We start from the raw sequence: 27845 nt of genomic DNA on the forward strand, positions 1-27845 counted from the left end.
GCTGCAGGCTGTCCGAGCCTGGTCCCAGGTGTCTGAATCACTCTCATCTCCAAACTGTCTCAGCCCAGTCATACAGGTCTGGTGTTGTGCCCATTCCGTTGTGTTTCTCATCAAAACCAGTCAGAGCTTTAGGATTAAGAATTATCATCCTTGTGGGCGATGGGAGGAGAGGATGCACACTGCTGTGCAGGTTGCTGTAAACTGACCTACAGAAATAACCCTCGGATCAGAGATGTTTCTTCCATCAACATGGCAAACACAAACTGCTTCTGGCAAACTGCTCCCTTGTTGACAGAAAGGGCAGAATTTGTTCGTGCATACTGTCAGGCCTGGTCTAGCTGACTGTACTGTCTTACCATGACATGTTGATGGACACTGTATCTAATTTGTTGTCCCTGTTCAACCTTTTCATATTTCGATTTTGTCGTTTCTTGCAGGCGGGGAAGATTTGCCACCGGTAGCCCAACAAGAAGTAAGTTTTATTGTGTCCTGCATGAAAGGAGAGGTTGAGTTTCATAGAAAGCTTTTGCCCAGTGTCCGCCTGCTCTCTGCTGCTGTAGCCTCAGCTCTTTCTTGCTGTCCAGCACTGGAACAGATGCCCTATTGTAACTTTCTCCCATTGTCAGCCTCTCTCCTTTTTTTTTTTTTATCCTCCCACTGTCTTTCTTTCCCACCCTCCCTCCCTCTCCTCCTCTTCGTTCCTGCTCCTCTACTTTTCTCTTGTAAGCCTTTAATGGTGATTAGCAGTGCTGTGCTGAATGTGTCCCTGTGTCTCCTCTCTCACTGGGAGTACAAGTGCTGTCACTGAACTCAGTCCTGCACTGTTAACTGAGCTATTGATTCACATCAGATGAATGGTCGGGATACAGTATGGGAATGTGGTTTAGGGATACAAGGTAGTGGTGTGTGTGTGTGTGTGTGTGTGTGTGTGTTTGTGCAGGTGGTGGGGGTAGATGCCTGCATGGACTCCTGTTACCGATGACAGAGCTGTACACGACGGGGCTCTGGCTTTAACACACCGGTTGTTCCTTAATGCAGAGATACGTTTCATAATGTTTCACACACACACCTACACACAAAGACGCAGTGTATTCACCCTCTTAGATCCCCATCAAGGAGCCTGGACAAAAGTTTCCAGGATAATGGGGACTGGAGCTCCTTGAGCCCTCTTTAGAACACCAGGACTTCACCCACTCAGATGCACTCGTTCAGCACTTTGAGTACATTGTGTAGCTGTGCTCAGTGGGCCAAAGGTACAGCTGTGTTTTTTTTTAATCACAGCAGTGCTGTTGTTGTTGTCCATTATCTTCCTCTAGCTGGCACTTGTTTTACTTCATGAAAAGCAACAACACACTTATGAGTATCTGCTAAAAGTGAGCTGTTTGATTTACATTTATAAAGAAGGTGCTAAGTCTGTATCGCAAGACTACCACATTTCATTTCTTCATTTATTTTTATATGACAGCTGCGTTTATGATTTATTTTATAAAGGTTTTACATGCAGAATACAGAATTCAAATGAAAATGAAGGGGAAAAAATCAAAATAACTTTTTATTTATTTCAATCTTAACATACATGTTTTCATGTTTCAGTTTAAGCTTTTGCATTAAAGTGTTTTGCGGTCTAGCAGGGAAGAAACTTAAAACTCTTGCTTTTGCTGACCTCCTCAGGTTAAACTTCTTACCTTGCTGCGTTCTGTTTTTAAATTACAGTTTCAGCAAAGAATCAAAAGGGTTCATCCATCGCTCTGTATATGTCCGTTTAAAAGAAGACGGTTGACAAAACTAAGAATACCCATACAATACTCCAACCCATTTTTTGTATAGTTTTAACCGTTGACAGACTGGTGTTAAAGTGTCAAATTATCTTTGCATCTGTACACCTGTCATCTGACTAGGGCTCCACGATTACAGCCAAAATCCATCCAGCCATTATCTGTAACCACTTATCCTCATCAGGGTCACAGTCAGGCTGGAGCCTATCCCAGCTGACTTTGGGTGAGAGGTGGGGTTCACCCTGGACAAGTCACCAGTTCATTACAGGGCACGTAGAGACAGACAACCATTCATACTCACATTTACACCTACGGATAATTTCATGTTTTTTTATTCATTGATTTGGACAAATACATTTTACTGCACTTTCACATTCAAATAAACAGAGCACTGCTTTTACTTCAACAAATTATTGAATTATGTAAAACATCTTAATGTTTTTATGTTTTTTTATTTTTCTTCATGTAAGCCAATCCCAGTGTAGAAAGGCAGGGTAACTCCACCCATATTTTTGTTGTGGTGTTAACTTTGGACCTAGTTTATCTATTTTAAGAGTATAAGAAATTATTCAAAATGCCAATTTCTATTTAGTAGGTTAGGACTGGTTACAACACAGATTTGTTGATAGAAACATGTTATTCAGCTCGTCTCAGGTCCTGATTGTGTATTGACATGACGTGCAGTGAAAAGGTCAACCAATTTTCCACATGTGTTTTCTTAAATACAGGCTCTTAATTAGAGCTATCCAGGACAAGCTCACTTACAATTATATCTAAGTCATTTTTAATCAAATAAAAGGTCACAGATGGTATTCTATTTACTGACACCTACACTCACTATTAGGACATTTTATAATATTTGAAAATCGCATTACAACTGCATTGCTCAAGACTGATTGCTATTAGACAGAATGTCCAAGAACTGACTGCGTGTTCAACCATTTAAAATGACAGTAAAAATGAATTTCTGCTGGTAAGACTGCAGGGAAACAGGACTTTAGACACTAATTTGGTTACTAGATCTTCATGGCTGTGGATGGATGAGCCTCCTCCTCCGCTGTTGGCCCATTACGTAGTCTTATACTTAGAAAATTATCATCTTCATGCCTAATGGCATATAAGGACAGACAAGCCTCCTCCACTGTTGGCGATTCGTGGCTGACTTGGCAGCGTGACTGCAGCTCATCACCATCACTGCCTTCCAGCTTCGCCTTTTATGGGCGCAGCATCCCATGTGTTTTTCATTTCGTGATTTTTGGACGCTGACATTTAATTTGAAATGTTGACATGTTGAAACACTGCAGGTCGAAGATTAAGGCAGATATGCTGAATGTAACCCCCCCACCCCATGGTTTAATTCAAAGTGTGAGTAGATCCCTGTACTCATGCTTTGGGCGTATACATGAGAAGCCAGACTCCTCCAGTGCTGGCAGTCCACAGCCTGCTTGGCAGCCTGACCACAGCACATCATCCGTGCCTCAGCTTCAGCATCTCTTCTCCAAGTTATTTTATTTAGTTTATTTCCTTTTCTTTTTTTTTAGGTAATTTGCCTTTCACATTCTGTGCCCTGAAGGCTACTTTAATGTTATGGAAATGTTTTCTACATGATATCCGTAAGAGTGGCCAAATGTGAATTTAAACTGGCTAAATTAATTGATTTGTTGATTTTTCAACCAGGCTAAAAAAAAAGATCTACATAATTTTACCCCCTAGCTCGTGTCTGTGTTGCTATTTTATATTCCAGTCAGCAGGAAATGATACTTTGCCGATCAGTTTTGCTTGTTAGGGCTGCAGGAATCTCTGCAAGGTGATCATTGAGGAATGTGACCAGAGCCCTTGTTAAAGGAATACATTGACATTCACACGTTTAAGAGTGCTATATCTCACCATCGGTGGGAAAATGGCTTCCATATTACAGCACAAAAACAGTGAAATGGCATGTTGACATGGTTGCATTTGTCACTGAAACCTTCAGTACCTCTAACCACATGCTCGCTTATTATCTTACAGCTCTTAGAGTCAGCTAGTTAAAAATTAGGACTTTTGACAGGAAGTTTTAAGAAGCTAAAGGGCAAATTATGATATTTTATACCCGATAACGTAACAAGTGCTTAGCAAAGGCCAAAATTCTAAATGTCCATTAAAACATATTTTAGTCATGAGGAGCCTCGTGCATGATGAGAAATCTGAATCATTCATTTCACTCTCATCTTTCTCTCTGTTCATATTCAGCAGCTTGTACAGCACCAAAGCTCAAAACCAAGCTTAACAGTAGTCAAAGTATTATCCCCCTTCAATGTGAAATCTCATTAAATTACTTCTCCAGCTTCTGTGTTTCTTACCATCCGCTCGCCAAACGTTCTTAATGCATCATCTTCAACTCCCTTCAACTCGCTAAACTTTTTTTTCTGCCAAAACATTGTGCGAGCCGTTCATTGAGTGGCTGTCCTTTGCTGGGAGGTTATTGATGAGTTGCTAATGAAAGGCCTATTAAAGGCGAGCATATTGATCCGCTGAGGGCCTGATGACAGTATCATTGCAACAGGGACACAATTGAAAAAGACATGCACTGCCAAGTGGCTGAAGAGCGAGGAATGATCATCTTATGTACTGCTCCCTTGGTCTCACTGTATATGTTTAGTTAATATGAACATTACATTACTCTTTCGAATTCATCTCATATTTGAAGGCAAATACATTCAATAAATTACAATAACGAAGAGTGATTATGATGTGATGTCAGTGATTTATGCTAACTCTATTTATGTCTGCCTCACGATTTGTCACGTCCTTTAGTGCTGCATTACCTACCAAACACATCAAATGACTGTCCGTCCTGTTCTTTGGCAGAACACTTGCTTGTTCATTGCTGCTTGAAGTAGTGATGTTCAGTTTGTCAAAAGCTGTTTTTTTTTTTTTTTTTTTTGCTATATCTAAACAAAAACATGCAAACTAAAAGTCTAAAAGAGTCAGGCAAACATGTTGTCTTGGCCCTGGAAACTGTAGCTTCAAGTTTGACAAGTCCATTTTCAGAAGAAGATCACATGCTATGATGAAACTGGTTCTCATGAGGAACCATCCAGAAAAGAAGACCAACAGTTAGCCCCGCTGATCAGGATAAATCTGATGAAGAATTAACAGTGTTAGAAATCTGCGATTATGGGACCTCAGATTAGAGTCCACTTAAAAGCTTCCCAGAGTTTAAGTAGCAGACACATCTCAGCATCAACTGTCTGGAGGAGACTGTGTGGATCAGACCTTCATTGTTGACCAGTGGAAATCTGTACTTTGGTCTGATGAGTCAAATTTTAGATCTTTGGTTCCAATGGCCATATATTTGTGAAACACATAATATGAACGGATGGTATCTGCATATGGGGTTCCTACCATGAAACATGGAGGAGGGGGTGTGATGGTGTGGGGATGTTTGCTGTTGACACTGATTTTTTTGGAAAATTCAAGGCACACTTAAGAAACAAAGGTACTACAGCATTCTGCAGTAACATGCCATCTCATCTGGTTTTAGCTCAGGACAACAGCCCAAAACACACCTCCAGGCTATGTAAGGGCTTTTTGACCAAGAAACTACTGTGCCAGATTATTCTCACTGTGAGATAACACATGCAGAAGTGGCATTAGATCACATCTAAAAGGGTACACACCTTTAGACTCCCATTGGACTGCCTCCCATTACAGTTTCTATTGTTGTTGGACTATGACAACCAGTTTCTTTCAGACCATGCCCATATCCAGTGTCCAACCTTATGGGAAGAGTAAACTGTCAGCTTACTGTATGACTCACTTTTCACACCTCTACAATGAATGCTACTTCCGAGCCAGATTGGTGTGATGTTGTTACATATAGTTATTTGTCAAACCTTTTTATGGCCCCATAAAGCTAAAGCTTTGAATTTTTGTTAAAAAGAGGTTTGAAACTTTTAAAAATAAAGTTTGCATGGTTTAATCACTGACCTGTGACTTGCAATCCAACCAACAATCCAATCCAACAAAAAAAGCAACCATATGGTACAGACATTAATATTAGCATAACCCTTTCAGAGGCACTAAGGGACAGGGATGAAAGGAAGCATTTAAAAACTTTTATTTAAACCTAATGCAGTCCTTTATGTGCAGGAGAAAACCTTGTCTGTCCAAAAAAGCCAATTTTCAGTTAGTCAAGAGACCTTTTGAGAAATGAGAATTTATTTCAAACAATAAGTGAAATAAATGAATCAAACGTGTCTGGGAACACGGTTTGAACCATTTGTGGTCGTGAAACATAGTAGGAGTGATCATATACATGGTTTACATTCACATGCATAATTTGAACTGACACAGCAGGTTGCAACACTAAAAACAAGATCCTGGTGTTAAGATTTAAACATGTGATGTCGAAGATTCAGGGGACTATTAACAGAAATATACTATTCAGAATAATGTTTACATTTATATATAATCAACTGAAAAGGGTTGTTATGAATTATGGTACTAAAACTATGATTTTGTTTATCTGCCTATTATCTTTATTGCACCTTACAGTAGACCAGAATGGACAAACTAAACTCTGTCTCCAGAGAGGACCTTTCGCCAGCTTCGTGGCCAACCTCCTACACATTTACACGGGACTCACACAGGGGACGTAAGCGCTGCGTTTCAGCTGCGTCCTTTGCCCTGCATCAACTTACACCAGGCGCGTTTTGGCCGCGTAACGACAGTGTAGCGAGCCAGCCGTATTCACGCGAGAATCCTGGACGTACGCGAGACCCCGCGATAAACTGTGTATAAAGAAAACAACAACAACAAACAGCTGACTTTGCTTCTCCGACGTGGAGGAGATTATAAAAAGCATCTGTTGTGTCATAAATGATTGTGTGTTGTTCCACTTCAACAATTAGTCTCTCATCGTTCATGTTGAGACCCTTTAATCGACTGACTGCTCACCTGGTGCTACCGGTCATGACGTAACGTTGATGTGAAGTTGTGATAAGCTACATGAACTGCGTATTGTGTTTTATTCTGAAAGGGGGCGGAAGTTTATTATGTTGATTCTGTGTCGGATTTCCTGTCTGGTGCGAAGTGCTCTGTTGAAATTTACGAGGTTTAGCAGCGGCTCGCGGAAAAAATAGAAATACTACGGAATGCTCGCGCCGTGGCACGGAGAGCCACTTCTGAGACGCTCCGCGGCGCGCCCTGTGTGAGTGCTCTCATTGACTAGACTGGAAGCTATCTGCTCCGGTGACCGCGGCGCAGCACTAAATCCTACATACCCTTTAATACCCTTGACAGGCAACATAAGAATTCAAGATGTCATACATGTGCCACAACAGAAACTCCTGTTACCATGAGTGGTGGCAGTGAATAATAACAAATGAAACTGAATTATGCAGTTTGTAAGGAAAATCAGGTAACTCCGCATTCACACAGGATCCGGTGCTGTGGCCAAAACGCAGGTTTTTCCATGTATCTGAGTCGAGGTCGCCCGTTTTAGCTGTGGCAGTGCAGCCCCGAAGGGGTGTCTGGCAAAAAAAAATCCGACACTCAGATTGCGCAAACCTTCCACAGTCACCCTGATATGTCCACTGATGCTGGATGTCTGAATGTGGCCTAAGTCACACAGTATATAGTGTTGGGAAGTTCGAGTCATTGTTCATTTTAACTAGTGCAGTGCTGTAGCCCTTTTGTGGGCGTTGTAAAAAAAAAAAGAAAAAAAGACACAAAAGTTCTCAGACACTGAAGGCAACATGGTTTGCTTCAGTTGACAAAGTATAATACACAAAAGCAATTCAAACCATGAGAAAACCAAGGAGGTGCAAAGATGCATCACAGTAAAGTGACTTGTGTCCTGTGTCCTCTTTGCAATTGTTGTTTAAGACACAGCACAACAGTACAGTGTCTAGGTAGCTGTCTCATGACAAACGAACGAGTCCTGAACTAATCATTTCTGTTTCCTGTCCTGACTGAGCTTATGCAGCTGCCATGTGGTGAGGGAAGGTACTGCATGAAAATGAACGAATCACTCAGCTCATTACTCCAGGGTCATATAAAAGATTAGTTCAAATTGAACAATATGTTTATGAATGACACACCACGCATCAGTTAGTATTGAAACTTCTTCAGTCAAACAATACCTGCATCTAGAAAGAAATGAGTATTTGTTTGGTTTTGCTCTCAGCCAATTGCCACAAGTGATTAAATAGAAAACATGATTGGCCCGCTACCACAGCTAGCAGCTACATACAGCCTGTGATGTAAGTTTTTTCTAAAAGTACTGAATAAGGTATTACATTGGTATCAGTATCACTGTATCAGTGCTGGTACAGTCGTCCCTCACTATAACGCGGTTCACTTTTCGCGGACTCGCTGTTTCGCAGATTTTTTTCAGTGTAATTTTGCATGCTTTTTTTTACAGCGTGCTGAACATGAACGCGCATTGTGTTCTGCATCCTAAATTGGCTAAGGGAGAACCGCACATGTGTTCTGCGTCCTGATTAACTAAGGGAGTACTGTACAAAATGTGTGTAAAAAGGTGTATAAAAGTGTGTGGTTAGGGGTTTTACGGCCTTAAAACATGTGTAATAATTGTAAAACTTACTTCGCGGATTTCGTTTATTGCGGGTTATTTTTAGAACGCATCCCCCGCGATAAACGAGGGACCACTGTACCATATTTTTTTAAAAGATACCCAGCCCAAGTAATGCTGTAGGAGTAATACATGTATCACAGTAGTATCTTGTAAGTCTTTCACACTTTGATGAAGGCTTTCCTAACAATCAAATGTGGTTGACCTGAGACACAAACATAAACAAGTAGTAATTCAAAAAATATAATTTGGCAATGGCATTCTCAGTCAGACATGAACTGAGAACTCACTGGAATTTTAATTCATTTCTTCAGTGAATAAACATGATGCTCCCAATACTGTGGCAACAGACTGTTGTGCATTAGCTTGTGTGTGTGTGTGTGTGTGTGTGTGTGTGTCTGCATGCCATGTCACAGCATAGAAAAAAAAGTCTGATCACAAACACACACACATGCAGGCACAGCACTGCCAAACAGGTTAGGTGAGTGCAGGTAAGAGAGGAGGAAGGGCTATGCTAATGTCACACATACACACACACACACACACAGTCAGAAGCTGACATTCAGGCAGACAGTCTGGCCTGGCTGAGTTTTAGTTGGACTAATAGGTAAAGGTGAGAGTGCCTAGGTAAGGCAGTTACTGTTGACAAGTAAACAGTCAGAAAAGGTGTAGGTAAGCAGTCATACAAGTAACCAAGCAGTGTGGATTTTTTAGGCAGGCAGAGTGTCAGGTAAACAAGCAGGCAGCTCTCACTGTCTGCTGGAGGAACACAGGCAGCAGCAGCATAGAAAGAAAGGCAGTAGAACGACCTTTATCCTCTGCTGCCCCCTCTTTGAGGCATACAAACACAGACTGAGGCAACTACTGGGGCGTTCAACCAGCTCAGCTTTGCAAGGTAAATGTATAGATTTTAGTTTTTCCTTACAGCTCAGGTTCTTGAAGTGGATGTGTGGATGTGTTTGCACACTCTTGACTTTCCTAAATTAAGATAATTAGTTGCTTTACTCAATCCCTGCCTGGCTGTGTTTACATGCTGCTGGTCATTCTCTGGTGAAACAGTCATTCAGGTTAATCAGTTTACATGAACCTTTGTTGCTTTGAGACTGTGTCCAGTAAACAACTTAATGATATTTCCTCTTTTATAAATAGCCATAGATCCTTGATTCAGATAGCACAGGAAGGAAATGAAGTGATGCATGCTGTCAGGTCTGACATCCTAATTTACCCATAATGCAGTGTGGGTTTATTGGTAGAAAGCAAAAGTGAAAGTAGCACACGAACCGAAAGTTTTCTCGCAGTCGGAGTTTAGCGGGTAATTGCACTTCAGTTTCATTTGGTTCCCCAAGTAACCAAGTGATGGGATCTGATAATGACTGTGTAGGTGCACTGGTTACCATGCAACACACCACACCAGGCTGGCCCCGTGACTGTGTGCTGTGTGTGTTTGTACGCAGTCGTCTGGAGGATCCTCCTCCGTCCCATTCATTAAACAGAGGACCAGAGGGAGAGTAAAACGACCTGCGGTACAATGTTGCCTACCTGCTGTGGTTTTGTCTTACCGTGTTTTGCATGTGTCAGGGGTAGTATGTACACACATGTTCACACACACACACACACACACACACACACACACACACAGACAGGGGGTTGGGGGTTGGTATTTAACAGGTGTTGTGGCTGCAGGCATCCAGTAGTGAGAGAGAAGGTGGATGAAAGGGGAGACTGCCTTTAGATTGAAAACATTACTCATTAATTTAAGTGACACAGAGAAATGAGCACCAAAAGTTGATGATCAGTAGTGGATTATAACTAAGCACAATTTACTTCAAATTAAACAGTACTCTTAAATCTTCTGTACACTTATTTTACAACAACTTTCAGGCAAAGATATTGTCCATTGGCCTTATAGACATGCAAATATGGAGACACGGTGGACTGATGGGAGCAGTCAGGTGTTCAGCACCTCAGTATTGCTCAAGAGGTGAATTGGCACCTCTCCAGCTACTCCAGTCTACACTCCATATCGTGGTCTCTCCACCGTCTGGTATCTAAGCCAAGTCGCGGCTATTGACTGAGTTTAATTCCACCCTCAGTACAGTTGTCATGAATGAGGAAATTTGCTATAGAGACCAAAACTGGCTGTGAACATACTTATTTCTGCTGTGAAGTTGGATATTTAAATATGGGGGCTTATGCAGATTGACTTGTTATGTAGCCAGCCTAAAGTGGTCGTTTGAGGAACTGAGGCTTCATTTCACAGCCACAGAGGTTGCTGTTTGGTCTCGACAGACTGAGCTACTGCTGCCCTTTAAAAATCCATCAGTGTATAAAACTGTTCCATCTTTCCCACAGGATTTTGTGAGTGGACCTTGGACCCTTTAGGGGGATCCACGGGCATTCACTCCCTGAAGAAAATGTGGTACTTTTAAAAGTTAAATGTGTCAATCTGGCGTACTTTCTCTCCTTCTTGGAAAGGCCAGAGTGGTAAACACTTAAAACAGTAACCATCCCTCATTTGGAGCTTACTGTTGCTGTCTTGGCTGTTTGGTTACAGGAAATGGCAGGCAGTAGTTGCTGTTGCAGTTTATTAAACTGCAGTTTGTCAACACATCATAAAAACCTGCAGATGATGCAGATGGACGTTTGGCAAGTACAGAATTCTTGTGGAAAACGTCAAAAGGGAGAACTCTGCATTCATTCTGATTAGAAGAGACTGAAAACTGAATTTGCAGGAAAAGAAGTATCTATTAGAATTGTGATAGCTGAAGTTATATCTGTTGGATGTCCTTGTAGATCTCAATTACATGATGAAGATTTTAAAATCCAGAAGCTCAGTGGGAGAAAGGATGTCAACTATGATGAGCTGTCAATGGTAGAAAATGCCTTTCTGTTAAAAGGAAAGTCGTTGTCTCAAAAGCTTCTGAAAGGTAAATATTACTTAACCTTGTTGACAAGGATGGACTGCAAAGAGTGAGGAGAAGGTTGTCCAGAGCTACAATGGCAGAAGGAGAGAAAGGTATTAGATCATTCATGCCAATGCACACAACAAGAAAAATCTGGTCAGGTTCTGCTTGTTGTATGCGTCACAAAGAGAAAAAATGTCTAATCAAATGATGGCTAACCTCCTCTATCCACTAACGTGGGGGTAGAGTGCTTTGGGCCCATAGAGGTAAAGCAAAGAAAGCAAGACATTCTGATGTGAAACTCTGCTCATCTTTACACGTATAGTAAGCAGATATTCTAGACAAAGATTCTTCCATAAAGGGAACAATGTCTTTCAGTGTAATAATATGGACTTTAGTGTGCAGTACTCATACTCGTTTAGATTTTGTACAGACATTCATTGTCTCCTGATGATGATTCCTAATGATTTTGTTGATACCCTGACTTTTCGTCAACTGGACTAGGACTGCATTGAATTTTGGCATAATAATAACAGCTACATTTTATTGAAAGTTTACTTCATCATAATCATCCTACTACAATAACCGCTGCTAAAAAAATCATAACTTTTGACCTCAACTTGTATCTATCATCTGTATGTATGCATCACCGCCAAAGAGAACTGCTAGTGTGTTAAGCGGTCAAATGACAAGAGCCACACACAAGATTTTGTGCTGATAAGTTGGGTTCTGTCTTCATGCAGTATGAATTTCTAAAACATGAAAGCAAAGAATGAAAATTAAAAGATGGAGAGTGACTACAGTGAGGTTTTGACATTATTGAGCAGCTGGGCTCATTTACATCCTTTACTCATTTGTGTAGCTATGAGGGTCTGTGAGGGTCTGCTTATGTCTGCAAGGGTCCACATGGATGTCTGCAGCCTAGAATTAAAGCACCAGCTTGCAGACCATGTCCACATGTATACACACTAATGAAGAAGCAAAGCCACAACCATTTTGGAGTACATTAGGGCCTATGCAGCCTCATAATCTGTATCCCTTAAGTCTTCTCAGGTGCAGTTTGGCACCAGTCAGCACAACAGCAGAGGGTGTCACATCACCTGAACAGCTGGCTGCTCATTATAACACAAAGTAGTAACAAAATTTTATTTTTTTAATTTACTCATTTTCTGTTTTCCCCCCAAAATCAGTGAAACATGACAACATGAGTTGTTGCCATTATTAGAAAATACATAGTTTCTCCTGTGGACCTGAGGCGTGTTTGTGAGTGTGTGTGTATGTGGGGGGTGCATGGAGGAAATTAATTTTGAAGCGTGACCTTTCTGAACCCTTCTTCCACTCATATTTTCACTCAAGCTTTATGTTGGGACCACGGGGACTCCACACATGAATTTCGATCACTGTGTGAACATTTATGATTCTAGAAGTCAGACTGACTTGTTGGTTTAAATATTAACCACACACTTTGAATTACTTATTGAAGCAATATTACTCAAGAGGGAGTTCTGTTGTACTGAATATCAGCACGGCTGGGATTCAGAGGCTTGATGACTCCGCCAACATGACTCACCAAAATAGTTTTGCAATTGGACTGGGGCTGCACTGACGCCCTGCAACACAAACTTTTTCCTGAACACTAGCTTGCTAGCTACTCTGTGAAGGTCTACATGTTACCACAGTCAACCCCCTTAGTATCATGTACATTTATCTGTATGTTTCACATTTATTGAGAAATCTTTGAAACAGTTCGACTCATTCCCGCAGTCTAAAATCAAAAGCAGCAAACAAAAGGACTCTAGGAGCTAGTTTTGAGTTTTTGAGACGATACAATTCAAAATGTAAAGTTTGTATGCAGTCATGCCAGAAGACAACTGTCGACACATGACAATCTTCATTTTGTGTTCCTAGAGTTACTTGTTAATATGTCATATTTCTGAAAGGGAGTTGGTGTAAGTTCTTCTGTTTATAGCGCAGGGATCTTTCAGACTGTTGTTGAATGTTTATTTTTGTAATTTTGTCACCACTGTAGAGGTACTAGGTAATTGCTAAAGTGTCTGATGTTGACTGCCCCTGTTACTGGTTTGATTAATTGTTTAATGGTGTATTGATTACAGATGGTGGCTCATCAGGCTGTTTTCATCTTTCTACAGCCAGACAGCAGTACATGGTTGGCCCTTGTGTGTGTGTTTTTCAACTACATGGACGTACGTGTGTTCATCTTTGTCAAAGTTTGTTCCAGTGTAAGATAGATAAAGACCATTAATGTGATGTTATTAATATTAAAACACATGTAGAGTGGAGGGATACATGCAGTTAAAAGCCTCAGTGCTGCTGTGCTCTTCATCAGCATTCATGGATTGCCCCAAGTCCAATCAACTAACTGGAACTAACTATTGTATAAATGAACATAATTGCTGGATGCTGAGTCTGCGTGAACACTATTCAAGTTGTTTGCCTTGTATTGTTTTCCCCCTTGTGATTCGTGTACATTTCCCTTCTGTTATGTTCTACAAAGCATTTCAAAACATTTTATATATGACACTGTACATGCACCTGCAGCTCTTTGATTTTTCCCAGCCTTCTTTTCTCTCTGAGCTTTTTTCTCCTCTTAATACCATCTGACATTCCTTACCTGCAAGCAGACTCGGTATCACCTGTCGTCTATTCGCTCTTTCTTCTGCAACACGATCTGATGTGTCTCTCAAACAACAAAAGAGAAGAGAGGAAAGAAGGGGAGGGCGGCGAGGGAGGGGAGGATGGAGAGGATGTGAGGCTGGTCTGCGGCACGGTATCTCAGACAGTCCAGCACTTTCTTTGTTATCTGCTCTCCATGTGGGAGAAAAGCATCCCACCTTCTTTATTATCATCAAGCAATGATAAGGACGGCCTTGACTACTCATCTCGGCACAATGGCAAGCTGATACCTCAAGGCCATGTATGTGTGTGTGTGTGTGTGTGTCTGTAGGCCCAAAATCAGCAAGGGATATCTTTTTCTTTTATTCTCTTGCGAGATAATAATGTTGGTGGGATTTTGTTGAGTGTTTTTGAGATGCTGTAGCTTACCGCAGTACAACGAAGCTGAATGGCATTTGGATGGTGGTATTCAAAGCACAAAACATTATTGAAGTAAAAAGTCTACAGCATCTTTTTAGGCATAATGTCATGGTTTCACAAGATAAACCATAGGATCTCCATTTTTATATATATATATATTTTTTTTATGAAGCAGTTACAACATGCATAATGACAAATGGTTGGTCATGGCTAATCTCATGTATTTATCTGGAAAGGTGGTCAGTCAGGATAACTCAGTGAAAAGATCTGTGGAATACTGTGTGGAACTGTGTCACTATATTTGAAAAGAAGTGTTTGCTTTAGGTAAGTTTCGCATCTCAATGAAAAGGTTGAGGCTGAGGTGGAAAAGTCAGCGCTTTGATAAAAGCAAAATGCCTGTATGGTATGTCTGATGAGCCAATGACAATACTGTTACAAATAAAATGTTAAACAGTTGTGGATGCCATCCCATGATTTGAGGATTTACTGGTACGTTTTTAAGTTGCAACATCTTGTTGTCCCAACTCTGAATATACTCATATTAAAAAAACACACATTAATGCCCATTTTCCTTTGCAGATTTTATGTATATTAGGTTAAAATGTGTGCTAAATTTGGATGGAAACATCATTATGAGAACATTTCAGGTGATTTATAATTAGTCAAGCATCTTTCACATGTCTGCAGAAACTGTAAGGGTTCACTTCCTTTTGAGAGCTGTTGTGAGTGTCCCTGGAGTCATGTCAATGGAGGACAGTTGATCCTTTGTTGTGCTAATTAAACCTCAATGTAACACTGTGGATTGGAGGAAAATAACAACAACAAAATGAAATGTGTGGCCAAAATTCTCAGTGAGGGATCCTTCTGGGAATACAGAGTTTTCAACTTGTTTGTTTTATGAACACAGAAGAGTGAGTTTTATAGCACAAGCAAATATCCAATTAAGACAAAGTTGAATTTTATGTTTTTCTGTGGAAGAGGGATTATAATATTATCAAACTGCTGTGTGAGTGCTGTGATGATGGCAACCAGGCAACTTTTAAACTACAACTCCCTTCTACCATGTTGTCAAGGCCTGACCTTTAGCATTAATTCAAAATTCGGCTTTGCGTGGCCCCAGCAAGTTAATTTATAGAAAGAACCACATCAAACTGTTCCAGTATAGAAGGTCTGTAGGAACAATATAGAAAAATAACTGCAAGTCGGTCGTAGACGCTCTTGCATTCCCCAGTGTGATGAGTGGAAACCAAACAGGCTAGAATTCAAAAATGTCAACTTTCTTTTCACTCCTGTGATATTTATTCACACAATACGTGATTGCCATTTCTTCAGCTGAAATTTCAGGGTTTGTCCTGGCTCAAAATGTGTCTTTAGTGATAGCATGATCCGTCTGCATTCAATTAAATGCAACACGATTTAAAATTTATTAATTTTAAATTAGCTGAACCTTTAACATCTACAGCAATAAAATGCAACATACTAATGAATGTAGTAGCATTATTTATCCAAATATCACATTGGGTGGAGGAAATAAATGTCCAACATGTCAGCATTCCTTTCATTAAATATATCTCAATTAAAGCTATATTCATCAAATCAAATGTTTTAAAAGGTTGTGTGCAATAAAGAGGAATGATAGAAGTATCGAACACACAAACTGAAATGTATGTTCTCACTTGGTGGCAAAACTTTTGTTTGCAATGATTCTTCCTGTATGAAGAAACCATTCTCTCTGTGTTCAGGTAGTTTCTGGGCCATTTTTACACACAGTCTTTAAATCTTAAAGAATCTGGTGAGTCTTGATCTTCAGGTCTTTGCAGAAATATTTGTTTGAGTTTAAGTCTGGTGGCCAGTCCAACACCTTTATTTCCCTTATGTGGAACCAACTGACAGTCTCCTCTGCAGCATGTTATGAATTGCTGTCCTTCTGGAAGGTCCACCCACATACAGTATCATCCTTATTGTCAGATTCTTTTCGAGAATTTCCTGGGACATGGCACCATTCATCTTCCTTTGAAAACTTGAATTCTGTCAGTACTGTGAGAAGAAAAATTGCCCCACACGATGATGCTTCCGCCTCTGAACTTCACTGTAGGTATGGTATTGTTAGGGTCATATGCAGAGCCATTTCTCCTTCTTGTGTAATTGTAAAAAAGATTTTTGTTTTTGTTTGTCCCATCTGACATTACATTTACCCAAAAAGGCTTCTCCAGATGTTGTGTAGAAAACTTCAAATGAGCTTTAACAGTCTTCCGGTGTGATCGTGTATGGTGACCATGGCAGTTGACAGCATTGTGTTTTCTATGATGAACATACCTGCTGCTGGTCTCTATGAGTGATCATTGACTCTTGGGCTACTCTTTTGACTGCCTGATTTTCCAATCGGACAGTCAGAAATGATTCCCTACATGTACATTCCTTATATTTCTGTCTGCCATACCACAGTGTGAATCTGTCACAAGCCATAAATTCTACATATAGACGGAATATTTTAATCAAAGTATTGCAAATATAGATGAAATGTTGCCTGGCATTTAAATTGAAGGAACTGTCACTCTATCCTATGGGGCCAATTTATACCTGCCTGTTAAAATGTCTAGAATCCAGATGAATTTGAATACGATGTTTCATAGGTATAAAGACAGCCCCCATGTATTTTACTGATCTCATCGGTTAGAGTCGCAGGGAAGGAAATGAGGATCATGTCTCCTGAATGGTTAGGAGGATGGTTAAGATTCTTGCCTGTCTCGCATGCAGGGAAGAATCTCCTACAGTAGCATTATAAAAACCTTAATTGGCTTATATGACAATAGCTTAGGACTATTATCTGGCCCAATAATTAAATGCTAATATTAGCCACCACAATTTGAATTTAACATCAGGTGTTAACATAAATTCCAAACAGAGTACAATTTTTGATCAGGGGGGCTAATTTGCTAGTTCTACTCAGCTTGAGACTATATGTTAGTCCTGGTCTTCAATACAAGACTCCAATACAAGTGGTAATAATGAACACTTAAAGAAACTTTTTCTGGAAATTCTTTGATTTGTATCTCACTTCGGCCTAAATCAACAGAACAATATCTTCTTCTTTCTTTTCTTCCCCTCTTACTATTTCTATAGTTAGTATGAAATTGTCTTGACAGTCAGATGGAAACATAACTCATGTCTTTCTTACTGCTTTTCTCTGTCCGCCTGTAAATTGCCACCTTCAATGCTGTGAGCTGAAGGCGAGAAGTGAAAGGGAGCAAATGAGCTCTGAAATACCAACTCCTTGGCAAAACACACTCAGCATGACCTTTAGTTAACGGACAAATTGAGCTGTGGCCGGAGCACACTTTCGACTCAAGGCGGGTGAACACTGTTGGGCACTGTGGGGAATGTATAAGTGTGTGTATGAATGTTAGGGTAGCATGGGCTGGAGGTGGGGATGTTTGCAGCAAGTATATTAATATCTTTATTGGGTTTATTTTGATTTCACTTTTAAAGTTCTATATTTTTGGTGTGTGAGAGTCGTGTGTTTGCTGGGTTTGTTTCATTATCTTGGAACAACTTGCAGATGTTTGCTGTCAGCCAGTGACCTTTGCTTCTGATTCTGTGTGTGTGTGTTAGGATTAAGTCAATCAACGTATGTGTGCATAAGTAAGGAGTGTTATGTACATCAGTATGAGAATTTGAAATGTCAGAGTTACAGCTTAGATCTCTTTCCCCAATCATCAGTCAGCCTTAAATCACATCAATAAGACTGAAATTCCTGTATCATATCTACATACCTCATAAGAAATGAAATAACAAAATAAAATAATAAATTACATGAAAGAGCTTGGCAAGTTGGGCAGAGTGAGTAAGGAGTGTTGAGGACAGAACAAAATGATCACACATAAAAGCCATGAAAGGATGCATGCATCGACCACCTTAGACTCCACATGCTTACTTTCCTCCTTGGTACAGAAAAGCGCACTACTTTTTGCGACTAACTGGAACTAGATGTAAATCATGAGCAGCTCAATATACAAATATAAACATAAATCCTCTGGATACTGGTCTGTTGTAGACATCATCTATCCAGTGTACCAGATGTTCAGATTGAGCAGTTGAGTCTCACTGCCAAACAAACTGGCATTAGGATTCCAGTGTCCTGAACCCTGGAGATGAGCAACAAAAATGTTCAAACTGCTTTGATATTAGGCCAAAGACAGAAAACTATAAATAGGTCAGAGTTCTTTTCCACATGCAGATGTTTCACAATATAAGCCTGGTTAAAAATTTGAGGATTTTACATTCTGTGCCCGGAAAAGCATTCTTATGCACTGGATCATGGATAAGGCACCCTCAGTGTCGGGATGGCACAGGACAATAATGGAATACATGCCGCTGGACTTTCTCACCTGTCTTCTGCACTCCAAAACAAATGTCTTTGAAAGAACATGGAAACCATTTCTTGACTATATTAATGTAAATGTTTCTGCTATATTGACGAGAGCATTTGTTTAAAGAGAGAGGAGGAGGGAGAAATGGGGGAAGTAAACTGATGTGTTTTTTGTTTTTTTTTCTCTCCATGTCTAGCTTCCGCTGTATTGCACTCTAGGTTGTATAATGTACCTGCGAGATTTACCCAGGACTGATGTATTTGGGTTTTTGTATTGCTATTCCCAGCTTGTTGTTGTTGTTGTTGTAGTTGTTGTGTGGGTTTGCTGTTTTGTCTGGTCCTGTCTTTTGTATGTCTGTTCATGAAGAAAATTAATAAACACATTAAAAAAAAAAAAAATTGAGGATTTTAGTCAGCTGAAATGCCTGTACGACCGTTTTAGGAAGTTATTCAAGATAAGTGTTGACTAATAGTGTTATGCAGTAACTTTACAGTAACATGATCATCACATGAGCAGAATTTTAAAGTGAAAATAAAGGGGTCATTGTTTATTAGCTTTCCAGCAATATAGTTCACAAACTAGTTAGCTAGTTATTCAGAAAGTGACTCAACACTAACTCTAACCCACTTTACGCTGGAGCTATACATGGCCACTAGTCGGTGGTCTGGCCGGTGGTCGGTGGCCTCTGCTCAGCTCTACAGTGAATATGTGGCTGTTCTATTAGTGATGGAAGTCAGACACAGAAATAACATAGAGAATTTGGTCAATTTTAAAAAAATAAAATATCCCATGCAAACCGATGGCCGTAAAAGCAGACAAAAGGCAAACAATATAAACTACGTAGCATATTTATATATTTAGAAGAGCACATACCGAGGAAAACAACCAATTCTGAGCAAGTAAACAATGTGTCATTGCCGAACCGCTCTGCTTTTGAAAAGCTCCTGGTGGGGTTTGAAGTCGCTTGGAGGATGGATCAAAACAGCTCAATATAACAGCGACTGTGTCCAGTTATGGTCACTCAAGGTTCCCCACACAAAATCTAAAACCTTTGATAACTGAACCCCAAAATTATGGAACAAACCAGTCCAGGCATTCCAACAACTCTTTAAATACCAGTCAGTTAATATTTCAGATCTTTAAATTTTATTGCTTGCAAGCAAGAGCCGTCATCAGCATTACACCAGTATGACTCCTCAGCTTTTATACACTTCAGGATACATCTTACACCATCAACTGATTGAAGAATGGGCTGCACAACCTTTTGGCGATATGTATGAACTTCTGATATACCATTCATGATTCTGCTTTCCCAAATGTCAACGGGTTTGTTTCTTTTCATCACTTACAGTCATGCAGTGTCCTTTATTTAAAGACTTCATCTTTTACAAAGACATACGTGCACAGTAGAAATCTAGCACCTCTCCAGTTCAAACTCTTTCATGAAGTGAATTTGGTAGAACCTGGTCTTTCAGGTGATCTAACAAGGCTGTTATGAACGTGTTATAAGATGAAGAAAATAAACAAATCTTTTGAAATTCATATTGGTGTTTCTGTTTCAGAGCTGCAGCTAAATCGTCTTCTTTGTTCAGCATGCCAACCAGACCTCCTTAATTATGATTTTAGGATGGTACTGTAATGAATGGAGGGCATGGGATTGTCAGTCTACTTTTAGGTCACTTTTGTTGTGTTAATAGCAGGTTGTAATTCAACTTGTTTTCTTTAGACATGTAATTGCTGTTGTTGCCAATTGGTTGTCAACAAATGGTGGCTGCCTTTTACAACCCTGCATTGTCTTATTTTGCCTTCAGCAACAGTCAACAGTTGCCTTTTTACACAACTAGGATAGAAAAGACCAAGTATATTCATTAACCCCTGATAAAAAAACAAATTAAATTCAATTAAACATATAATATATATATATATATATATATATATATATATTATGGCATGCCTTCAGGAATTAAATCTTTGAATATATTGAATGAAACTTTGAATATATGGAGTGAACCTTGAATAATTGATGAACTCTGATATATTGAATAATTGAAATTGAATGAAACTTGATTATGAATGAAGTTGAATTATTGATGAAACTCTGATATATTGAATGAAACCTTGAATATATTGAATGAAACCTTGAATTATGATGAAACTTCACTGATGTCAGACTTTGCGGCAGTGCCTGCAGCCATCTTGTGTAACAGTCTGTAAAAGCGAAAGACAATGGTCAGGCCGCCCAATCTGTTGCAACGATATTAAGCAACGAGGACATGATAAATACACTGGCCAATGCATGTCGAAATCCTCCCGAAAAAGTTCGCTCAATTTTTAACCGTGGCAGGCCTACAACAGGCATAAAGTTTTGGCATAATCTCATTATGCATTTGTCTGTCTGTCCGCAGTCCGCTGTGTGAGTAATGTGCCCAAAGCTGACAATGTGTCGCGGATCATAAAATATGTTCAATACTAAACTAAATATTCACCCTGCATTGGTCTATGAATGTGGGTGATGCTTATTGTATCTAAACAATTTATGAGAGCTTCTCTTTCAGTTCATGAAATCCCTGTAGCCGCAGCAGCTTCTCCAGTCCCGGAGAAGTGCCGCTCAGAGAGCAGTGCCATTACGCACGGCCATTCACTGTTTTACCTTCATTAAATCACCTAAAACTATAACAGCTAACATACAGTGTCTTGGACCCTTTCTTGTGTACGGGTGGAGATTGTACACTGGGTCAGGGTCGGACCAGGAACAAAATTCGGCCCTGGCGTTTTTCCTCTGGACCGGCCCACCATGGGAGGCATTTGTGTTTAGCTCGGTGCTTAAGCAACCGCTCCATATGTGAAGGCTCGCTGCGGGGGCGCAGGTCGACTCCCGACCTGTGCGGCCCTTTTCCGCATCTTAACTCGGATTTTCTCTGTCTATATATATATGTATATATATATATCAGGCTCATTAGCTGCTAAATGCACCACTATTTTCACCAGCTAGTTGTCAACAAAACAGGAGCATAACAGCCTTAAAACAGTGTGAAAACTCAAGCGCTGTGACAAAGTTTAGTTTGCTTTTTAACAGTCTGTGTGGTCACTCACTGACATGGTTTACCCTTTGGGTTTGCGTAGGCGTCTGCACTTGCTGCTGACGTTGCTCAGCCCTAAACCCGTGTCCTTGACTGAACTTACATACAAGCTGGCCTCAACACTTTCCTGTATGCTTCAGGTCTTGCCTGATTCGTTTGTTTAACAAAGTCAGACAGTACCCACAGCTTGTTAACCTGTGGATATTATTGCTGCTGCCTACAAAGTTCAGACAGGCTCACCACAGCAGTTTGCTTGATAGATAACTTTTAGTGCCTTTAGTTATTTCCACTACAGTCATGATACAAAGTACACCAGAATTGGTGGATTTTTTTTTGTTCAACTGTAAAAAATAATCAGCCGCTCCATCAACACAATTAAATAATAATAACAGTCATAATAGATAATTAAGGAGAAATTGCTTTGCTTCTACTCCATACTGGAGTAAAACTTTTGTGGTATGAAACACAGACTAATTGATAACTACTGATTACTGTTAAACGTTTCCTGGACAAAGTTATCTTTGTGATCTTTTCATATGTGAGTTCAGGCAGAAATGCCCCACACTTTGTGTGAGGTCACCAGGACCTGTGAAAGGTCAGACTGACTCACTCAGCCATCTTTGAATTCATTTTTTTAAATCAACCTTTTTTAAGTAAAAATAAAAGCTTTTTTTCAGGATTTGTTTTAATTTTCAGGAATTCCTTTCGAGGCATATATAGTCACATTAACATCAGAGTATGTTGCGTTTTTTTTTTAAATGTCTGAAAAAGTTTGACATGATACTTGGTGAGTGGTGGATGTCATTCCCTGAGGTGAAGCATGTAATTATGCTTAAAAGGAAATGGAACCGGCAAATGTGGCAGACACCATCATGTTTGACAAGCTACCCTGACATGGAGCAGGTTGTCACAAGATGTGAGGCGGCGTTTCATCTTCAACTTTGAGTAAATTATTAAGACTTTAAAGATGCCATTTTTAGAGAGCCGCTAATCTCTTCTCAAAAAGAAAAATGTCAGTATCAAGGTATTCCTCAGAAATACACCGAACAAAATGTGACAATTAGTTTCAGTCTCATGTTTCCATGTATTCTTGTACAAGACTGCTCTCAAGACTGCTCTCAATGGCTGCTGACAAATTAGTTAGTGTATGTCACATGAAGACTGAGGCCAAACCCAGGCCTCGTGTACATACATATATTATGCACACAGACACACATGTAGTCTAGCACACACACACACTGATCAAAGACCACTTTATGTCCATTTCCCTCCCTCCAAGCCGCTCCTCTCTCTCTCCCCAGTCAACTTGACAAATCCATTAGGGATCCATTACAGAGACTTTATGAGAAGCAGCTACATTATTTTTTTTTTCTCCCAGCACCGAGAGGAGCATCATAAATAAACCCAGCGATGGTAATGATAGTCCTGAAGGGGGTTTGAGCAGTACAGTATATTTGTGTGTGAGTGCATGTGTGTGTGTGTGTGTGTATACATTTGTGCCTGGCTGTGTGGTATGTGGCTTTGATTGTTTTTGTACTGTATTTTTAAGACATAATATTTTCTGCCTTATCTATTTTCTTCAGTCTGCTGTTTGGTTCACGTCATTTGGTCGGATTTATCAAAAACATTTTTAAGTGAAGAACATCTCCCATCTAGTGTATGTGCAAAGAATCTATGTCACATATCCTTTGCACTTGTATACAATGTATTTCTTTATGTTTGGTGATTATCTTTAATGTGAAATTAAGCCTTTTGTTGTATTGTATAGGCTATGTATTGGATGTCATCTGGGGTTTTAGGGTACACAAACTTAACACATCATATCATATCAATAGGAATAGTTAGGAAAATGGTCATCAAACTATGTGTCACTCCCACTTCACAGCCACAGAGGTTGCTGCTTGGTCACTACATTAGAGCCCATATGAGATTTTTGAGACATATGCTGATTTTAGAGCAGGAGAAAATCACACTGGAAAGAAACTAGACCTGGACTGTGTTTTCAACACGTCCTCCCACTTCCATGCTTAGCTGCTCTGCTAAGCAGCAGCTGTTGTGACCTTTGCAGCAGCATGGCCCAATGCTGGACAGATCCATATGTTCTTTTTAAGCCTCACTAACAGAAATGCCTATAGCTGTGTTGGCTGGTGTGTCTCTTCACCATTCCAAGAAACTTGGAATGAATAGCTTAAGTGATTATTACTAGTAATTCTGATAACCTCCTGACCTTTGATTTAGGGAAATACACATAAAATGGTATGGGAGGTATGGGAGTCTTTCTGCACTAGATGTTGTTGTTCCCTGTTGGTGGAAAACGCTACTAGTTCCTACCAGATCAGGGACGTCCCTCTCTACCTTTAAAAAAACTCTACCCAGCTCTTCAGAGATGACCTCCTCTCCTAGCAAGACCAACAAATGGATTTCTCTTTTATATAAGAGCTAAATGTAAATGTAGACGGCTCTCTGCCTTTAGAGAAGAAGACGTGTGAGGACCTGGGTTGTATTCACAATTGCTAATGGCATTAAAAGTTCCAGGCTATGAGTTTCCTCTTAAGACCTATTCACCGATAGGCTTTCAGTCTTGGTGCAGACGAACAACTCGCTTGTCAAACATCATGTTAATGTTCAGGGTTCTGGAAAAGTCTCAAATGTTTACAGTGATTTTTTTTCTTACAATATCCACCACTGATACATTTTACATTCAGGTATCTAGTTCAAGAATGGTCTTAGTCATACCTATGCCAACCCACCACCGCTGTGCTGTACACTATGTGGAATTGGTATTGGACAGACATCATGTCCTGCAGATCCTGGGCATGAAGGAATAATGAAGGACCTGGACCAGCTGATGGCAAGGAGGCAAGGAGGTCAAGACTACCCTCCAGATATAAAATACACAAACTGGTAAAAATCACTGTACAGTACTCATTTGAATACCTCCAAAGAGAACCTGAGGCTTCATGTAAAACCTTCACCATCACTGCTGCTCAGTGTAGTGCAAACTTCTGTAGTTCAGTATCTCTATTCAGTTTGATCATGACAGGAAATACTGTGACAAACTGGGAATTGAGTCAGGGGGACTGTCTCAGTGATAGACACACACGCACACACACACACACACACGCACACACACACACGCACGCACACAGGGCACCTGCCTGTGCTACGTACTGGGGGGAAAAGGGGGGATCCCTGATGATAAGTGGTGTTCCGCAGCATAGCAGAACTACCCTGCCAAGTTGGTTCCCACACACACATGAACACAGACACCACTGAAACCCACACAAGTAGACACCAACAAACAGACAAAAGAAAAAAAAATGACACGTCAAAAGTGAATGGATAAATAATAGTCTGGCAGGTGGAAAATTGAGATTTCTCTTAAAACTGAGAAGTGGCGCTCCAGAACCAGGCAGTCTCACCTCACTGGTGTTGAAAAGACGTGCCACAAACAGGAAGTAGGCTACTCCCTCACAATCTGCCCAGCAGACGCCCAGATGTTTTATCTTTTTTCCCTATCTTGCCCTTCAGTTCCATCAATGTCCCCGTCTTCTGCTCTTATGCCACATACTATTACAGTTTCCTTCAGAATAATGTCAAATGTACACCTCCCCAGGGACTTTCGTGCTGCTTTTACTTAACTTGACAAATCGCTTGAGTCAGATGTTGTGTTACAGTGGCTCAGAAGTGATAGAGCACCAATCAAATGTGCACAAAGTAGAAAACTTCACTTTGGTGCATCGTGCACACATGGTTACAGCTGCTCTTTTCCACACATGATGTTTTATAACAACCTTTAATACTCATAATCTAGGAATTACAATACCAGTAAAATCAATAACAGTGTATATCCTGCAGAGAATCACTGGACAATCTTTTCAGCTTCATGGAGAAAATGTGCTTCTCTCAGCTTTTGTACTTTTTATCATTAAAAAGAAGAGAGATTGTTTTCAGAAGTTGGTGGAGACCAAAACAAAGCTAAAATATTATAGATGATTTGACTTAAATTCAACAAATACGTCCAGATGAACGGTAATAGTTTTCTGTCTATGAAATTTCTAAGTCAACTGTTGGTTAATATTTACCATGACAAATATATAAGGGGATAATTTGTCAATGTCGTTATTTTGTATTAACAGACAAAAATGAAAGTGACTTTGTGGGGTTTTCATTTTTACCCTCTTGGATTTTCAAATGTTAAAACAAAACTCAGTTCACTTTTCCTAAAATAATAATCGTGTGAATTTTGCCTACCTAGAACTGCAGATGAGTTTGACCTCTCGTAGCAACTGTTGTGCTCAAAAGTCACATTACACTTGGTTGACTAGCAACGTCTAGAAAATTCAAAGTTCACTTTCAAAATTCAGTTTCAACTTTTACTTCATGTCATTCTTCTAAAATCATTAAGTAATTAAATGTGTTAATTACATTTGGTTTGGTTTGTTTGCTGTAGCCTACAGTTCATGATGATTTATTTTAAAATGACTTTCACCTTTCTCAGCTGGAATAAAGCAAAAGAAAAAGTCTGATTAACCCATAAATTGATCTATGCACCAAAAGAAAGTTTTTGGTAGATTATTTCTTTGATATAACAGTGAGGCCCTGTTTGTTAAATGAATAAATTGTTACATTTTTAAATACGTCTTGTTTCTTCAGGCGTCAATCATCAGGAAACCATCAAACAATACCAAACAAGTCAACAGCCAAGAAAAGCTGTTTGGCATTGTCAGAGAAGATTTGGCAAATTTTACATGGGCCCAATCCACATCACACACTCTGCTGCTCATCCCACATACAGCATGCATGTTCCTTACAATGTGGCACCATTTAAAAGGGAAATTATCAGGCTTTCCAGTGGTATGAGATTTATTCCCAAAAGGCACTGTTACAAAAAAAAAAACATCTACCAAACACAAATGTTCTTATTTTTATAGAACTCACATGTTCAAATTATATTAAGGCTCAAAGTTATGCTGAATTGCCATTACATATGCCTTGTTTGAGCACCCAGGCTTTATTAAGCCAACCTCAGGTCCAACCATGAACCAGGTCTTTGTCCACCACGACTGCACCACGACTGCCAAGATGGTGGTGGCCAAAGCTACCACAGTATGAGCTTCAAATGGAAACCTGTAAACTGTAAATTCATAAACAAATACAATGTCTGTCTTACAGTGCAATCACTGCATTCTGCAAACAATTCAATAAAATTTAATATGTCACTAATTATACAGATGCATTTACCTCGCTGTTCCTGTCTGTTTATCTCATGGAGTAAGAAGCAGTTCTAATGAGCACCACTTATATGATTACAGTTAAATGTGTTTCTACAATATCATAATGACACATGCAATGTTTATGAAGTCAAGAGTCTGTCAGTCTAAATTTGTTGCTAATTTGCTTATTTTATGGGAAACCAGCCAGTCATTTTTTATCATATTGTAGTTTGAAACATGTTTTTAATATTAACATAGACATGAAGTTTATTCTGTTAAAGATAATGTGTTCTATCCTGCTGAGAGCTTAAAGAGCTTTGCTCTTTTCCTTTTCCTTTGTTTATTGTTGGTATTCTTCCAGCTTCTCTTTGTCCTGCTGCACAGTTCACAACCTCTGACATCAGATTTATTAGACTGTCAGTGGACTCAGTACCTGCTTTGATACCAAGAGCTCATGTCGCATGCGTGTGTTTGTGTTTCATTGCACTGTGCATAGGTGCAATTTGTTCAGTCGTGGATGTGTGCACGTGGAAGGAGTACAGTATAACTGCAAGTGTGTGCGTGTGTGTGTGTGTGTGTGTGTGTGTGTATGCACTGCTAACAGATGGCCACATGGTGTGTAATCAGCACCTGTACCACAGTATGGGAGTCACAGGTCAGGGATTGGAGCTTTAAGCTGCTCTGCGCTCCCACCAACACCACAAATACAGCTGGAACAACCAGTGGATTAAACCATAATCCTCCAAGGACTGTCCAAGGAAACAAACTCTCACCTACACCACATCTGTGTTGGTCTAACCACAAGATTTTCACTGTGTTTCCTATGTACACAAAGGAAGTGTGTTCAGTATTTCTTAGCCTTTGTTT

At 39.9% G+C, this 27845-nt stretch overlaps 1 protein-coding gene across 1 annotated transcript in view; it reads left to right on the forward strand.

Annotated features, from left to right (window-relative positions):
* The window catches only part of naaladl2 (N-acetylated alpha-linked acidic dipeptidase like 2), a 504703-nt gene that overhangs the window by 64374 nt on the left and 412484 nt on the right, over positions 1–27845 (forward strand). The window contains exon 3 of the mRNA XM_019256507.2: positions 438–472. The gene's annotated coding sequence lies outside the window, so the exon portion shown is untranslated. The remainder of the gene's footprint in view (positions 1–437; positions 473–27845) is intronic.

This window comes from Larimichthys crocea, chromosome XVII, assembly GCF_000972845.2.
Source record: "Larimichthys crocea isolate SSNF chromosome XVII, L_crocea_2.0, whole genome shotgun sequence".
Taxonomy (NCBI): Eukaryota; Metazoa; Chordata; class Actinopteri; family Sciaenidae; genus Larimichthys; species Larimichthys crocea.